We start from the raw sequence: 11,786 nt of genomic DNA, 5'->3' as shown, positions 1-11,786 counted from the left end.
CATCCTCTAGGTCGTATGAGAAAATAGGATTTTAATACCTACCGGTAAATCCTTTTCTCTTAGTCCGTAGAGGATGCTGGGCACCCGTCCCAGTCCATACTGTGTCTGCAGTTATTACTTGTGGTTATACACATGTTGTGTTATGGTTCTGGTCAGCTTTTTGCTGCAATTGTTCATGCCGTTGGCTTGTGTTCTGTTGAATGCCACGTTCTGCGGCATGCTTAAGGTGTGAGCTGGTAAGATGCTCACCTTAGTTTAACAATAAATCCTTTCCTCGAAATGTCCGTCTCCCTGGGCACAGTTCCTATAACTGGAGTCTGGAGGAGGGGCATAGAGGGAGGAGCCAGTTCACACCCTTTGAAAGTCTTAAAGTGCCCATGTCTCTTGCGGATCCCGTCTATACCCCATGGTTCTTAATGTGACCCCAGCATCCTCTACGGACTAAGAGAAAAGGATGCCCTTGCGCACTATCCTGACTTCTCCTCCCGTCTGCTTACTTTGTGCCTTCCAACGCACAATGCGAACTACAGGTGGTGCTGCAGGGCCCACACCCTTTTACTTGCCTTACAGAACAGCTCTGGAGCTGTTACAGTGCCCAGCTGCTGCAAGAAATCAGCTTGAATGCTTCAGGGGATGGGGCATGGCCAACATGAGCCCCACACCAAAGGAGGGTGGGGGTGTTTAATGCGAACTAGGGGTCATCCAAGCACCGCAAAAGGCCGCCATGCCCTGCATGCCCCTTTTCTCTTTTCATATGCAGATGAGAGTTCCAGCCAACTTTGGTCCACTGCTAGGATGACATCACCGTATGCAAATCCGTCTTCTGCAGACCTTCCCCCTGGAATGCTTGTACTAGTTGTTGCATATGGTTTGATATTTGATGGTGCTTCAATATTAGGCAGCCTTCCACCCTCCCATGTTCATCTGAACAGATGTGGTCTCCCTGCAGTTGTTGTCCCCAGACGAGAGTTCCCTTGTGCGTCCTCAGTTGAATCTCCTTAACTTGACGGGGGAGGGGCTGCCCGAGCAGCCACCCTCCCCAGCCCTATCCCAACTCATACTTATTTTGCATATGAGATCTCTTGATCATGAAGATTGTTCTCACAGGGTGAGGTTCATCCATTATATTTTAAAATAGGAAGGTACAAATTACATATTTGAATTGCATCTATGTGCTGGATTCAAATGTCCCCCCCCCCTTCCTTTCTCAATTGTGCCCGTCAGCAGCTATTCTAAGGTTGCTGCCAATGGGTGTGACACATTAATTTCTTCTGTGGGGTACACTGGACTCCACAAGGATTCACATTGGGGTGTAGAGTAGGATCTTGATCTGAGGCACCAACCGGCTCAAAGCTTTTGACTGTTCCCAAGATGCTCAGTGCATTCTCCTCTATAACCCCGCTTCCATGAACAGGGAGCTCAGTTTGTAGTTGGTGCCTTCAGTAGCAGGCCTCTTAACAGGGGCCTGCCTCAGGCAGCCTATTCTTAGCTATTAATTTTGACAAGAAAAGAAGAACTTGTTTTATGAGAATCTACAAGGGCTGCAGCAGGCTAGGTCTAATAGACATCTTTACTGCAGCTTCATCACTCCCAGCGGCGCTGTATACTCCCGTGCCCTGGTTGCTGGGTCACTGCAGCGGAGGCTCCAGTTTCTTCCTAAGGTCAGTCACACACACACCGCCCTTCCGGATCACGAGGCCGCTGATGAAGGGGAGCGTGGCCGTAGGGGGTGGACCGTGTGCGCACTGGCGTGGACACTGATTACTGGGCAGCCGCTCCACTAGCCACCAGGTACAGTTAAGGAGCACAGGTCTGGGAGTTTTACTCCTATATTAACCCAATTTTGTACTGCCCGCAGCGCATTGTGATAGGTAATAGGGCCTGATTCAGGTTGGATTGCAATCACAATAAGCGATCCAACTGCAAAAATTGCTAAGAGCATACGCATGTGCCTGCATTTTCTGCGGCACCCCGCAGAGAATGCGATCGCCTCTGCCTGTCAATCGGGGCGGGGGGGGGGGGAGAGGGGGGTCAGCAACACTCCATTTCCAAGTCAGGGATGGAGCGGTGCGGGGGCAAGGCTTCAAAATGGGGTCTGCAACGGAGGAGACACAGGGGGCGTGGTCACAGCGGCTGTATGACATCACATTCAGCCGCTGTGATCACAAAAATGGTGGCGGCTTCCTGCGCGCACATACAGTCTGCACCAGCAGGAGGCTACACCATTTTATATGATCACGCTGAACTGCAGTGCGACTGCAATTACAGCATGGTCAAGAATGGAGGCGTCATGCTCGGTGGCCATGCCCTGTCACTGTGCAGGAGCCAGCACCGCACACACACTAGTCCCCGGGTGCAGCCCCCAACCCCCGGGACACCCGGAGCAACAAAATGTAGATTCAGGCCACCAGGCCACGCCCCTACCTATGAAACCATGCCTCCTTTTTACCATTGCACTGCTTATCTGCGCGCACTGCATTACAATCTCCCTCGCCACCTCTCTGGGTGTCACCAGTGATAGTGACACCTCTGCCATGCTTGTAGCAGCTGGTCCTAAGATCTACGCCTCAAGCCCTGAGTGTTTGCCCTTGTGACTTGTTGATCATCATAGCGAAGCAGATGCTTACAGAAAACTGCAGGGGCTTAGATTGAAAATAAAAAAATTGATGGGTATAAGGTAGAGAGGAGCGGGTTCGGTTCTCCGAGAACCGAATTCCCGACGAACTCCACGTGGTTTACACTGGTCCGAGGCAGGCTCGGTTGTTCCCGCCTGACTCGGAAAACCTGAACAAGGGAAAATGTCATCATCCCGCTGTCGGATTCTCGCGAGATTCGGATTCCATATAAAGAGCTGCGCGTTGCCGCCATTTTTACTCGTGCATTGAAGAGAGAGCGGAGAGGACGTGGCTATGTTCTCTCAGTGGAAATCTCAATATCAGTGCTCAGTATCAGTGGTTACTTATTGCTGCTCTGTAATACTAGTAGTGTGTCTCTCCTGCTCAGTGTCAGTTCTCAGTAGTATCCTCATCAGTGCTCAGTATCACTGCTCATTGTCTTGTGCTGCATTGTGGTGCTCAGCATACTACAGTACATTACTAATAGTCCAGTGCTGCATCTTGCTGCTCAGTGTCAGTTCTAGTATCCTCATCAGTGCTCACTATCACTGCTCATTATATTGTGGTGTTCTGTATACTACAGTAACATAGTAATATAGTAACATATAGTAACATAGTTTTTGAGGTTGAATAGAGGCAAATTGCCCATCGTGTTCAACCTGTTTTAAGTTGTGATGATTCTACATACTTGCTGAATAATGTTTTATGACTAGTTAGCTACTATAACTCATGTTACCCCCGGATTAACCATGTTGATATTTTAAGTATTATAACCTTGGATAGCTTTTTCATTCAGAAATGTATCCATTCCTTTTTTAAATCCAATTACAGAGTCCGCCATTACCACCTTCCCTGGCAGGGAATTCCACATCCTGATTGCCCTAACAGTGAAGATCATAGTTCACCTGGCAGGTAAGTAGGAGTTGGGCTAGAGCTGTGGAGGATTGCTGCTCGGGCACCCCCTGTCAAGTGAAGGAGATCCAACTGAGGCAGCACAAGGGAACTCTCGAAAGAAGAACAAGGCTAGAGGAAGATCTGAGACAAAGAAATCTGACTTTTACCAGAGCTGACCAGAGGAAAGCACAAACACAGTCCCCCACTACCACAAATAATGCAGTCGAGTTTCCCACATTTGGGGAAATCACAGGGGTCAGCATACCCAGAGTGCAATGAATGAACCTCACCCTGGGAGAACAATCTTCATGACCATGGTATCTCCTATGCAAAATAAGTATGATTTGGGATAGGGCTGGGGAGGGCCGCTGCTCAGGCACATCTCTGTCAAGTAAAGGAGATTCAACTGAGGCAACACAAGGGAACTCTCATCTGGGGACAACAACTGCAGGGAGAACACATATTTTCAGATGAACATGGGAGGGCAGAAGGCTGCCTAATACTGAAGCACCCCCAAACAACAAACCAAATGCAACTACTAGTGCAAACATTCCTGGTAGTAGGCCTGCAGCAGATGGATTTGCATATGGTGATGTCATCCAAGCAGTGGGTCAAAGTTTGCTTCAACCCTCGTCTGCATATGAAAATAAAAATGGGGTGTGCAGGGCATGGCTGCCTTTTGCGGCGCTTGGATGACCCCTAGTTCGCATTAAACACCTCCACCTTCCTTCGGTGTGGGGCTCATGTTGGCTATGCCCCAGCCCCTGAAGCATTAAAGCTGATTTCTTGCAGCAGCTGGGCACTGTAACAGCTCCAGAGCTGCTCTGTAAAGCAAGTAAAAGGGTGTGGGCCCTGCAGCACTACCTGTAGTTTGCATTGTGCGTTGGAAGGCACAAAGTAAGCAGACGGGAGAAGTCAGGATAGTGCACAAGGGCATAGAAGGGAGCGGCTCAAGAAAAGAGAAGTGGAAACAGACAGCAAACTAGGCTGGAGAGAGACCTGAGACAAAGAGATCTGAATTATACGAGAGCCGACCAGAGGAAACACAAATTATGTAATCAAGTGTCCCACATTTGGGGAAATCGTAGGAGCAGCACACCCAGAGTGCATTGGGTGAGCCTTGCCCTGGGAGAAGCACCTTCCTGATCATAGTATCTCACCTGGCAGGTAAGTAGGAGTTGGGCTAGAGCTGGGGAGGGTCGCTGTTCGGGCACCCCCCTGTCAAGTGAAGGAGATCCAACTGAGGCAGCACAAGGAAACTCTCGAAAAAAGAACAAGGCTAGAGGAAGATCTGAGACAAAGAAATCTGACTTTTACCAGAGCTGACCAGAGGAAAGCACAAACACAGTCCCCCACTACCACAAATAATGCAGTCGAGTTTCCCACATTTGGGGAAATCACAGGGGTCAGCATACCCAGAATGCAATGAATGAACCTCACCCTGGGAGAACAATCTTCATGACAATGGTATCTCCTATGCAAAATAAGTATGATTTGGGATAGGGCTGGGGAGGGCCGCTGCTCAGGCACATCTCTGTCAAGTAAAGGAGATTCAACTGAGGCAGCACAAGGGAACTCTCATCTGGGGACAACAACTGCAGGGAGAACAGATATTTTCAGATGAACATGGGAGAGCAGAAGGCTGCCTAATACTGAAGCACCCCCAAACAACAAACCAAATGCAACAACTAGTACAAGCATTCCTGGGAAAAGGTCTGCAGAAGACGGATTTGCATACGGTGATGTCATCCAAGCAGTGGGCCAAAGTTGGCTGGAACCCTCATCTGCATATGAAAAGAGAAAAGGGGTATGCAGGGCATGGCGGCCTTTTGCGGCGCTTGGATGACCCTTAGTTCGCATTAAACACCTCCACCCTCCGTCGGTGTGGGGCTCATGTTGGCTATGCCCCAGCCCCTGAAGCATTCAAGCTGATTTCTTGCAGCAGCTGGGCACTGTAACAGCTCCAGAGCTGCTCTGAAAGGCAAGTAAAAGGGTGTGGGCCCTGCAGCACTACCTGTAGTTTGCATTGTGCGTTGGAAGGCACAAAGTAAGCAGACAGGAGAAGTCAGGAGAGTGCACAAGGGCATAGAAGGCAGCGGCTCAAGAAAAGAGAAGTGGAAACAGACAGCAAACTAGGCTGGAGAGAGACCTGAGACAAAGAGATCTGAATTATACGAGAGCCGACCAGGGGAAACACAAATTATGCAGTCAAGTTTCCCACATTTGGGGAAATCGCAGGAGCAGCACACCCAGAGTGCAATGGGTGAGCCTTGCCCTGGGAGAAGCACCTTCATGATCATAGTATCTCACCTGGCAGGTATGTAGGAGTTGGGCTAGAGCTGGGGAGGGTCGCTGCTTGGGTACCCCCCTGTCAAGTGAAGGAGATCAAACTGAGGCAGCACAATGGAACTCTCGAAAGAAGAACAAGGCTAGAGGAAGATCTGAGACAAAGAAATCTGACTTTTACCAGAGCTGACCAGAGGAAAACACAAACACAGTCCCCCACTACCACAAATAATGCAGTTGAGTTTCCCACATTTGGGGAAATCACAGGGGTCAGCATACCCAGAATGCAATGAATGAACCTCACCCTGGGAGAACAATCTTTATGACCATGGTATCTCCTATGCAAAATAAGTATGATTTGGGAATTGGCTGGGGAGGGCCGCTGCTCAGGCACATCTCTGTCAAGTAAAGGAGATTCAACTGAGGCAGCACAAAGGAACTCTCATCTGGGGACAACAACTGCCGGGAGAACACATATTTTCAGATGAACATGGGAGGGCAGAAGGCTGCCTAATACTGAAGCACCCCCAAACAACAAACCAAATGCAACAACTAGTACAAGCATTCCTGGGGGAAGGTCTGCAGAAGACGGATTTGCATACAGTGATGTCATCCAAGCAGTGGGCCAAAGTTGGCTGGAACCCTCATCTGCATATGAAAAGAGAAAAGGGGTATGCAGGGCATGGCGGCCTTTTGCGGCGCTTGGATGACCCTTAGTTCGCATTAAACACCCCCACCCTCCTTCGGTGTGGGGCTCATGTTGGCCATGCCCCAGCCCCTGAAGCATTCAAGCTGATTTCTTTCAGCAGCTTGGCACTGTAACAGCTCCAGAGCTGCTCTGTAAGGCAAGTAAAAGGGTGTGGGCCCTGCAGCACTACCTGTAGTTTGCATTGTGCATTGGAAGGCACAAAGTAAGCAGACAGGAGGAGAAGTCAGGATAGTGCACAAGGGTGTAGAAGGGAGGGGCTCAAGAAAAAAGAAGTGGAAACAGACAGCAAACTAGGCTGGAGAGAAACCTGAGACAAAGAGATCTGAATTATATGAGAGCCGACTAGGGAAAACACAAATTATGCAGTCAAGTTTCCCACATTTGGGGAAATCGCAGGGGCAGCACACCCAGAGTGCAATGGGTGAGCCTTGCCCTGGGAGAAGCAACTTCATGATCATAGTATCTCACCTGGCAGGTAAGTAGGAGTTGGGCTAGAGCTGGGGAGGGTCGCTGCTCGGGCACCCCCCTGTCAAGTGAAGGAGATCCAACTGAGGCAGCACAAGGGAACTCTTGAAAGAAGAACAAGGCTAGAGGAAGATCTGAGACAAAGAAATCTGACTTTTACCAGAGCTGACCAGAGGAAAGCACAAACACAGTCCCCCACTACCACAAATAATGCAGTTGAGTTTCCCACATTTGGGGAAATCACAGAGGTAAGCTACCCAGAATGCAATGAATGAACCTAACCCTGGGAGAACAATCTTCATGACCATGGTATCTCCTATGCAAAATAAGTATGATTTGGGATAGGGCTGGGGAGGGCCGCTGCTCAGGCACATCTCTGTCAAGTAAAGGAGATTCAACTGAGGCAGCACAAGGGAACTCTCATCTGGGGACAACAACTGCAGGGAGAACACATATTTTCAGATGAACATGGGAGGGCAGAAGGCTGCCTAATACTGAAGCACCCCCAAACAACAAACCAAATGCAACAACTAGTGCAAGCATTCCTGGGGGAAGGCCTGCCGCAGATGGATTTGCATATGGTGATGTCATCCAAGCAGTGGGTCAAAGTTGGCTTCAACCCTCGTCTGCATATGAAAAGAGAAAAGGGGCATGCAGGGCATGGCGGCCTTTTGCGGCGCTTGGCTGACCCCTAGTTTGCATTAAACACCTCCACCCTCCGTCGGTGTGGGGCTCTTGTTGGCTATGCCCCAGCACCTGAAGCATTCAAGCTGATTTCTTGCTGCAGCTGGGCACTGTAACAGCTCCAGAGCTGCTCTGTAAGGCAAGTAAAAGGGTGTGGGCCCTGCAGCACTACCTGTAGTTTGCATTGTGCGTTGGACGGCACAAAGTAAGCAGACAGGAGAAGTCAGGAGAGTGCACAAGGGTATAGAAGGCAGCGGCTCAAGAAAAGAGAAGTGGAAACAGACAGCAAACTAGGCTGGAGAGAGACCTGAGACAAAGAGATCTGAATTATACGAGAGCCGACCAGGGGAAACACAAATTATGCAGTCAAGTTTCCCACAGGAGTATATAGGATACGACCCAGTGGTACCTGACGACATAGATACTAACAGCTATTTAATAACATTACGCTAGAAAGTGATTATTAGCAACATATATATCTATATAAACAACCCCGCCAGGGTTGTGCCTTCAAAAATAATCACACACGGACACGCTTTTTAAACCTTTTTTTCACATCTCTTTATTCTTCTTATGCACATGTATGTTAGTTCTGTGATTTTAACCTTTATGTTTCACTGCAGTTTGGGATAATAATATTAATATTTATCCAATTTTAATACATACTTAATAAAGGTTATATTTTATGATTCATTCATTCTGTCCAGTGCGTCAACAGTGCAGATTTCTTCTTGTTTTTTCTCCCAAATTCTATAACAATGACAGTAAATGTTGTTTCTTTTCAAACAGAACTTTCTTGACCATGCTTCTTTTTTGAAAGATCTGGGAGCACATGGAAAACAGTACAAACCATGCAGTATCACAAGAGCCTTTATTTGATCTTTCATGAAGATAGAGCAGAATTGAGGACACGTCAACAATTTCTGCCGAAGGTGGTTCATCTTTCCACATGGTGCCTTGGGCCACTGACACCTTCGTTGAGTCAAAGTCTCTGGCTGTGGTCAGAACTTTGAAAATTTATGTCACCAGAACGGTTCAGATTAGGAAAACAGAGGCTCTGTTTGTCCTGTATGCTCCCAACAGGATTGGGTGTCCTGCGTCCATGTAGACCATTATGCGCTGGATCTGTGGTAAGATTCAGCATGCTCATTCCACGGCAGGATTGCCGTTACTGAATTAGGTGAAGACCCATTCTACTAGAAAGGTGGGTTCATCCTGGGCAGCTGGTCGGGGAGTCTCGGCATTGCAACTTTGCCGAGCAGCTATTTAGTAAACACTTTTGCTAAGTTTTAAAAGTTTTAGAGTAAAGGAGATTCAACTGAGGCAGCACAAGGGAACTCCCATCTGGGGACAACAACTGCAGTGAGAACACATATTTTCAGATGAACATGGGAGGGCAGAAGGCTGCCTAATACTGAAGCACCCCCAAACAACAAACCAAATGCAACAACTAGTACAAGCATTCCTGGGGGAAGGTCTGCAGAAGACGGATTTGCATACAGTGATGTCATCCAAGCAGTGGGCCAAAGTTGGCTGGAACCCTCATCTGCATATGAAAAGAGAAAAGGGGTATGCAGGGCATGGCGGCCTTTTGCGGCGCTTGGATGACCCTTAGTTCGCATTAAACACCCCCACCCTCCTTTGGTGTGGGGCTCATGTTGGCCATGCCCCAGCCCCTGAAGCATTCAAGCTGATTTCTTGCAGCAGCTTGGCACTGTAACAGCTCCAGAGCTGCTCTGTAAGGCAACTAAAAGGGTGTGGGCCCTGCAGCACTACCTGTAGTTTGCATTGTGCATTGGAAGGCACAAAGTAAGCAGACAGGAGGAGAAGTCAGGATAGTCCACAAGGGTATAGAAGGGAGGGGCTCAAGAAAAAAGAAGTGGAAACAGACAGCAAACTAGGCTGGAGAGAGACCTGAGACAAAGAGATCTGAATTATATGAGAGCCGACCAGGGGAAACACAAATTATGCAGTCAAGTTTCCCACATTTGGGGAAATCGCAGGGGCAGCACACCCAGGTGAGATACTATAATCAGGACGGTGCTTCTCCCAGGGCAAGGCTCACCCATTGCACTCTGGGTGTGCTGCTCCTACGATTTCCCCAAATGTGGGACACTTGACTGCATAATTTGTGTTTCCTCTGGTCGGCTCTCGTATAATTCAGATCTCTTTGTCTCAGGTCTCTCTCCAGCCTAGTTTGCTGTCTGTTTCCACTTCTTTTTTTCTTGAGCCCCTCCCTTCTATACCCTTGTGCACTATCCTGACTTCTCCTCCCGTCTGCTTACTTTGTGCCTTCCAATGCACAATGCAAACTACAGGTAGTGCTGCAGGGCCCACACCCTTTTACTTGCCTTACAGAGCAGCTCTGGAGCTGTTACAATGCCCAGCTGCTGCAAGAAATCAGCTTGAATGCTTCATGGGATGGGGCATGGCCAACATGAGCCCCACACCAAAGGAGGGTGGGGGTGTTTAATGCGATCTAGGGGTCATCCAAGCACCGCAAAAGGCTGCCATGCCCTGCACGCCCCTTTTCTCTTTTCATAAGCAGATGAGGGTTGAAGCCAACTTTGACCCACTGCTTGGATAACATCACCATATGCAAATCCATCTGCTGCAGGCCTTCCCCCAGGAATGCTTGCACTAGTTGTTGCATTTGGTTTGTTGTTTGGGGGTGCTTCAGTATTAGGCAGCCTTCTGCCCTCCCATGTTCATCTGAAAATATGTGTTCTCCCTGCAGTTGTTGTCCCCAGATGAGAGTTCCCTTGTGCTGCCTCAGTTGAATCTCCTTTACTTGACAGAGATGTGCCTGAGCAGCGGCCCTCCCCAGCCCTATCCCAAATCATACTTATTTTGCATAGGAGACACCATGGTCATGAAAATTGTTCACCCAGGGTGAGTTTCATTCATTGCATTCTGGGTATGCTGACCCCTGTGATTTCCCCAAATGTGGGAAACTCGCCTGCATTATTTGTGGTAGTGGGGGACTGTGTTTGTGTTTTCCGCTGGTCAGCTCTGGTAAAAGTCAGATTTCTTTGTCTCAGATCTTCCTCTAGCCTTGTTCTTCTTTCGAGAGTTCCATTGTGCTGCCTCAGTTGGATCTCCTTCACTTGACAGGGGGGTGCCCGAGCAGCGACCCTCCCCAGCTCTAGCCCAACTCCTACTTACCTGCCAGGTGAGATACTATGATCTTGAAGGTGCTTCTCCCAGGGCAAGGCTCACCCATTGCACTCTGGGTGTGCTGCCCCTGCGATTTCCCCAAATGTGGGAAACTTGACTGCATAATTTGTGTTTCCCCTGGTCGGCTCTCGTATAATTCAGATCTCTTTGTCTCAGGTCTCTCTCCAGCCTAGTTTGCTGTCTGTTTCCACTTCTCTTTTCTTGAGCCGCTCCCTTCTATGCCCTTGCGCACTATCCTGACTTCTCCCGTCTGCTTACTTTGTGCCTTCCAACGCACAATGCGAACTACAGGTAGTGCTGCAGGGCCCACACCCTTTTATTTGCCTTACAGAGCAGCTCTGGAGCTGTTACAGTGCCCAGCTGCTGCAAGAAATCAGCTTGAATGCTTCAGGGGCTGGGGCATAGCCAACATGAGCCCCACACCGAAGGAGGGTGGAGGTGTTTAATGCGAACTAGGGGTCATCCAAGCGCCGCAAAAGGCCGCCATGCCCTGCATAACCCTTTTCTCTTTTCATATGCAGATGAGGGTACCAGCCAACTTTGGCCCACTGCTTGGATGACATCACCGTATGCAAATTCGTCTCCTGCAGACCTTCCCCCAGGAATGCTTGTACTAGTTATTGCATATGGTTTGATATTTGATGGTGCTTCAGTATTAGGCAGCCTTCCGCCCTCCCATGTTCATCTGAAAAGATGTGGTCTCCCTGCAGTTGTTGTCCCCAGACGAGAGTTCCCTTGTGCTTCCTCAGTTGAATCTCCTTAACTTGACGGGGGAGGGGCTTGCCCGAGCAGCCACCCTCCCCAGCCCTATCCCAACTCATGCTTATTTTGCATATGAGATCTCTATATCATGAAGATTGTTCTCACAGGGTGAGGTTCATCCATTATATTTTAAAATAGGAAGGTTCAAATTACATATTTGAATTGCATCTATGTGCTGGATTCAAATGTTCCTC

General features: G+C 48.9%; 9 non-coding genes and 1 pseudogene across 9 annotated transcripts; 3 read left to right on the top strand and 7 right to left on the bottom strand.

The window, feature by feature from the left end:
• Positions 1 to 3,686: 3,686 nt before the first annotated feature.
• LOC135011226 (U1 spliceosomal RNA) lies at positions 3,687 to 3,850 on the bottom strand. The gene has a single exon (XR_010210344.1). It is a non-coding gene; the product is annotated as a U1 spliceosomal RNA (small nuclear RNA).
• A 671-nt stretch (positions 3,851 to 4,521) lies between these two features.
• LOC135011256 (U1 spliceosomal RNA) lies at positions 4,522 to 4,684 on the bottom strand. Its single transcript, XR_010210369.1, has one exon. It is a non-coding gene; the product is annotated as a U1 spliceosomal RNA (small nuclear RNA).
• Positions 4,685 to 4,836: 152 nt separating this feature from the next.
• LOC135011229 (U1 spliceosomal RNA) lies at positions 4,837 to 5,000 on the bottom strand. Its single transcript, XR_010210347.1, has one exon. It is a non-coding gene; the product is annotated as a U1 spliceosomal RNA (small nuclear RNA).
• Positions 5,001 to 5,671: 671 nt separating this feature from the next.
• On the bottom strand, positions 5,672 to 5,834 carry LOC135011251 (U1 spliceosomal RNA). The gene has a single exon (XR_010210366.1). It is a non-coding gene; the product is annotated as a U1 spliceosomal RNA (small nuclear RNA).
• Positions 5,835 to 5,986: 152 nt separating this feature from the next.
• On the bottom strand, positions 5,987 to 6,150 carry LOC135011228 (U1 spliceosomal RNA). Its single transcript, XR_010210346.1, has one exon. It is a non-coding gene; the product is annotated as a U1 spliceosomal RNA (small nuclear RNA).
• A 691-nt stretch (positions 6,151 to 6,841) lies between these two features.
• On the bottom strand, positions 6,842 to 6,987 carry LOC135011252 (U1 spliceosomal RNA; annotated as a pseudogene).
• Positions 6,988 to 7,139: 152 nt separating this feature from the next.
• Positions 7,140 to 7,302, bottom strand: LOC135011233 (U1 spliceosomal RNA). The gene has a single exon (XR_010210351.1). It is a non-coding gene; the product is annotated as a U1 spliceosomal RNA (small nuclear RNA).
• A 2,361-nt stretch (positions 7,303 to 9,663) lies between these two features.
• On the top strand, positions 9,664 to 9,819 carry LOC135011258 (U1 spliceosomal RNA). The gene has a single exon (XR_010210370.1). It is a non-coding gene; the product is annotated as a U1 spliceosomal RNA (small nuclear RNA).
• Positions 9,820 to 10,494: 675 nt separating this feature from the next.
• On the top strand, positions 10,495 to 10,658 carry LOC135011240 (U1 spliceosomal RNA). The gene has a single exon (XR_010210358.1). It is a non-coding gene; the product is annotated as a U1 spliceosomal RNA (small nuclear RNA).
• Positions 10,659 to 10,810: 152 nt separating this feature from the next.
• Positions 10,811 to 10,973, top strand: LOC135011247 (U1 spliceosomal RNA). The gene has a single exon (XR_010210362.1). It is a non-coding gene; the product is annotated as a U1 spliceosomal RNA (small nuclear RNA).
• The last annotated feature ends 813 nt before the right edge of the window (positions 10,974 to 11,786 follow it).

The sequence above is a fragment of the Pseudophryne corroboree genome, unplaced genomic scaffold (assembly GCF_028390025.1).
Source record: "Pseudophryne corroboree isolate aPseCor3 unplaced genomic scaffold, aPseCor3.hap2 scaffold_2403, whole genome shotgun sequence".
Classification (NCBI taxonomy): domain Eukaryota; kingdom Metazoa; phylum Chordata; class Amphibia; order Anura; family Myobatrachidae; genus Pseudophryne; species Pseudophryne corroboree.
Note: the sequence above shows the minus strand (reverse complement) of the source record. Positions and strands in the feature narration are given on the sequence as shown.